Below are 5,000 nucleotides of genomic sequence, written 5' to 3' on the forward strand. Positions count from 1 at the left end.
ATTTTCTGGAAGAGTCCTTGGGACTTAGAAAAAATTTTGAGAAAATCTCGATTTTGTGAAAAATGAAAATTTCCCCTTCTTCCACCCTAAAGGGGCGTCAATATGTTGTGAGGCACCCCAGCAAAGTGACCTAAGTGGGGGTGAAGTTTGCGGGGCACGGGCGGAAAGTTGAATTTTTGGATGAAAATGCGTATTTTCATACTTTGAAAATTTCAGGCGTGTGTCAGACTTCCAGGCGGGGGCAGCCGCCGGAGGTGTACCGGGGACGCTTCCAGGAGCCTGGGGAAGATTTTCTGGAAGCGTCCTTGACACTTAGAAAAAATTTTGAGAAAATCTCGATTTTGTGAAAAATGTCACATTTCCCCTACTTCCACCCCAGGGGGGCGTCAATATGTTGTAAGGCACCCCAAGGCAGTGACCTAACTGTGGGTGAAGTTTGCGGGGCACGAGCGGAAAGTCGAATTTTGGATGAAAATGCATTATTTTCATACTTTGAAAATTTCAGGCGTGTGTTAGACTTCCAGGCGGGGGCAGCCGCCGGAGGCGTACCGAGGACGCTTCCAGGAGCCTGGGGAAGATTTTCTGAAAGTGTCCTTGGGACTTAGAAATATTTTGAGAAATTTCCGATTTTGTGAAAAATGTCACATTTCCCCTACTTCCACCCCAGGGGGGCGTCAATATGTTGTGAGGTACCCCAGGACAGTGACCTAACTGTGGGTAAAGTTTGCGGGGCACGGGCGGAAAGTCGAATTTTGGATGAAAATGCATTATTTTCATACTTTGAAAATTTCAGGCGTGTGTCAGACTTCCAGGCGGGGGCAGCCGCCGGAGGCGTACCGAGGAGGCTTCCAGGAGCCTGGGGAAGATTTTCTGGAAGAGTCCTTGGGACTTAGAAATATTTTGAGAAAATCTCGATTTTGTGAAAAAATGTCACATTTCCCCTACTTCCACCACAGGGGGGCGTCAATATGTTGTGAGGTACCCCAGGACAGTGACCTAACTGTGGGTAAAGTTTGCGGGGCACGGGCGGAAAGTCGAATTTTGGATGAAAATGCATTATTTTCATACTTTGAAAATTTCAGGCGTGTGTCAGACTTCCAGGCGGGGGCAGCCGCCGGAGGCGTACCGAGGACGCTTCCAGGAGCCTGGGGAAGATTTTCTGAAAGTGTCCTTGGGACTTAGAAAAATTTTGAGAAATTTCCGATTTTGTGAAAAATGTCACATTTCCCCTACTTCCACCCCAGGGGGGCGTCAATATGTTGTAAAGCACCCCAGGGCAGTGACCTAAATGAGGGTGAATTTTGCGGTGCACGGGCGGAAAGTCGAATTTTTGGATGAAAATGCGTATTTTCATACTTTGAAAATTTCAGGCGTGTGTCAGACTTCCAGGCGGGGGCAGCCGCCGGAGGTGTACCGGGGACGCTTCCAGGAGCCTGGGGAAGATTTTCTGAAAGTGTCCTTGGGACTTAGAAATATTTTGAGAAAATCTCGATTTTGTGAAAAATGTCACATTTCCCCTACTTCCACCACAGGGGGGCGTCAATATGTTGTGAGGTACCCCAGGACAGTGACCTAACTGTGGGTAAAGTTTGCGGGGCACGGGCGGAAAGTCGAATTTTGGATGAAAATGCATTATTTTCATACTTTGAAAATTCCAGGCGTGTGTCAGACTTCCAGGCGGGGGCAGCCGCCGGAGGCGTACCGAGGACGCTTCCAGGAGCCTGGGGAAGATTTTCTGGAAGAGTCCTTGGGACTTGGTGCAATTTTGAGAAAATCTCGATTTTGTGAAAAAATGACCCATTTCCCCTACTTCCACCCCAGGGGGGCGTCAATATGTTGTAAAGCACCCCAGGGCAGTGACCTAAATGCGGGTAAAGTTTGCGGTGCACGGGGGGGAAAGTTGAATTTTTGGATGAAAATGCGTATTTTCATACTTTAAAAATTTCAGGCGTGTGTCAGACTTCCAGGAGGGGGCAGCCGCCGGAGGCGTACCGGGGACGCTTCCAGGAGCCTGGGGAAGATTTTCTGGAAGAGTCCTTGGGACTTAGAAAATTTTTTGAGAAAATCTCGATTTTGTGAAAAATGAAAATTTCCCCTTCTTCCACCCTAAAGGGGCGTCAATATGTTGTGAGGCACCCCAGCAAAGTGACCTAAGTGGGGGTGAAGTTTGCGGGGCACGGACGGAAAGTTGAATTTTTGGATGAAAATGCGTATTTTCATACTTTGAAAATTTCAGGCGTGTGTCAGACTTCCAGGCGGGGGCAGCCGCCGGAGGCGTACCGGGGACGCTTCCAGGAGCCTGGGGAAGATTTTCTGGAAGCGTCCTTGACACTTAGAAAAATTTTGAGAAAATCTCGATTTTGTGAAAAATGTCACATTTCCCCTACTTCCACCCCAGGGGGGCGTCAATATGTTGTAAAGCACCCAAGGGCAGTGACCTAAATGCGGGTAAAGTTTGCGGTGCACGGGGGGAAAGTTGAATTTTTGGATGAAAATGCGTATTTTCATACTTTGAAAATTTCAGGCGTGTGTTGGACTTCCAGGCGGGGGCAGCCGCCAGAGGTGTACCGGGGACGCTTCCAGGAGCCTGGGGGAGATTTTCTGGAAGAGTCCTTGACACTTAGAAAAATTTTGAGAAATTTCCGATTTTGTGTAAAAATCACCCATTTCCCCTACTTCCACCCTAAAGGGGCGTCAATATGTCGTAAGGCGCCCCTAGACAGTGACCTAAGTGGGGGTGAAGTTTGGGTCTGATGGGTGGAAAACTGAAAAAAAGCGATTTTGTGACTTTGAGAACAAACAGAGAGCTCAAAACTTTGAAAAACGTCAGACCGCTGTCAGACTTCCAGGCGGGGGAAAGCTCTGAGGTTGTACCGAGGACACTTCCATGGCCCCCGGATTGATTTTCAAGAAAGAGTCCTTGGGACTTTGAAATTTTCCGGCGAGCTGTTTTTGGCTTCCGGGAGCCGTAGAACTTTGGGAAATCGATTCCGCTCACCGGTTCAGGGTGTTTCGAGCTAGTCCAGGTCCCAGCTACGCCGCCTGGCCTCCAAATTTCGCAAATTCGAAAAAAAAAAAAATAGAACCGGAATGAGGAAATTTCTGGCCGCCGGATCCGCCGCACGGCTCCAGGAGGTCGGACACTTTTTGACTTTGTTCCCTTAAAGTGGGGGTCGGTGTCTCACCATGCAAATACCCAGTTTTGCACACCAGCTGCAGGATATAGGAGAGAGAGGTACCTCTCGGCCCCGACCAAAATCCGTTGTTTTCGTGGTTCCTCGACTCGGGTAGGCGGTTTGGCGAGTACCCCCCTTTTGCATGGAAGTTCGCACTCGCGCCGAGACCAGGCTTCCGCGGCTCCAGGGGGACTTTTGCCGGTTGTCCGTCCCGAGTCCGAGACGCGTTTCCTGGGTCGCCCGAGCCCGAACGGACCCTCCCCACGTGGGTTCCTGTCCTCTGAGGGCGACGGTCGTCAGAAGGGGGGCAGATCCAGAGTCCTCGTCCGCAGGAGGGCTCTGGGAGGGCGGATCGCTCCTTCTGACTTTGTCCCCTCGGAGCGGGCTCGGCGTTTCTCTGTGTCGGATGTCTCCCGCTTCCGCGCCAACGGGGAGACCTATGAGAGAATCGCACCGCGACCCGGCTTCCGTCTCGAGGGCGCCCGGAGCGCGCCGGACACTCGCTTCCAGGACTCCAGGGGCACGTTTCTTCCCCGTCTCCCCCGAGGGGAAGAACGGAGGCAGGGGTTCCACCCGAGCCCCTGCCCTTTCTTCCGATCGATCTGGCTCAGCGCTCCCGGGTGGGGAGGTGGTGCCGCTCGCTCGGCCCGGGCTTTGGAGCCCGCGTCGGTTTACGGCGGGCGGTCTCCTTCCTCTGTTACCCCCCCCGGGTTTCAGGCACTCGTCCTTGGGCGCGCACGCCGGCGGTCGCCCTCCCGTCTACGGACGGAGGCGGCCGAGCTGTGGGGAGTTTGACCCGAACCGTGGTACGGCAGCGGTCCGACGACCCGCACGGGCGAACGGAGGGGCGCCCACCCACCTCGGCGTGGGGGCCCGCCGTCCGAATCGCTCCCCGCGCGGGGCAGCACAACGATCTTCTCCGAGGGCGGCCCTTTGACTTCCAGATGCGCAGCTCGTCCGCGGAGGCCCGCGCCGCACCCCAGCGTCCGAAGGGCGGCCTCCGCGGTGGGCATCGGCGAGAGCGGCGGCGGTGGGTGGCGCTTCCACGCCACCGCCGAGCTCCGCGTTTTCCAGTCTTTTCCCGAGCCCCTACGATAGTGGGGGGATGACAGACGTGCGGGGAGGCGGGCGAGTGGGTTCTCACCGTGCGGTGTGCCCCGCGGCCGAACGCCGTCGCCTTCCCCTCGTCCGCCGTCCTCCGAGGCGGCTCGGCAGGGAGCGCGAGAGCGAGAGGGAGAGCGAGAGAGAGAGACCAAGCGGACGCCCCGGAGCGAGAAGGGAGGATGGAGAAGGAAAGACGAATCGAAGGGGGGCACGAGTTTGGCGAAGGGAGTACCCGGCGTATTGCCGCACCGGACTTCGTCTGTTCTCAACAGTCGAGACACGGCTTCGGGGGGAGACGCCGCTCGGTCGGTCACCTTTGAGGTTACGGGCAAGAGCCCGGGACAAGGGACTACGCCGGAGGGCGACGCCGACACGGCCAGGCCGACCATGCCCCGCGCTTGACCTCCGGGTCGCTGGGGCTTGTGCCGGAGCCGCGGCGGACCCCGACGGCCAGCCCCCCTCTCCCACTCCTCGCGCCCGTCCGCCGGTGGGTCGAGGACCCCCCGCGGTGGAGGCAGGTCTAAGCCAGACGGCGGCGCCGCACAGGCCCCCCACGCCCTGGCCCCTCTCCCCAGCAGCGACTCAGTGCGTCGCCCCGGGAGCGGTGGGTCACGAGGCAGGGCGGCCGTGGCGTCCTCCGGAGGCCAGTCACCTCGACCTTCCCGCGCAAGGGGTGGTCTTTCGCGACAGATGCCCTCCGTTCGGGAGGCCGGGTCTAAG

Source organism: Ranitomeya variabilis, unplaced genomic scaffold, assembly GCF_051348905.1.
Source record: "Ranitomeya variabilis isolate aRanVar5 unplaced genomic scaffold, aRanVar5.hap1 Scaffold_89, whole genome shotgun sequence".
NCBI classification, from domain to species: Eukaryota; Metazoa; Chordata; class Amphibia; order Anura; family Dendrobatidae; genus Ranitomeya; species Ranitomeya variabilis.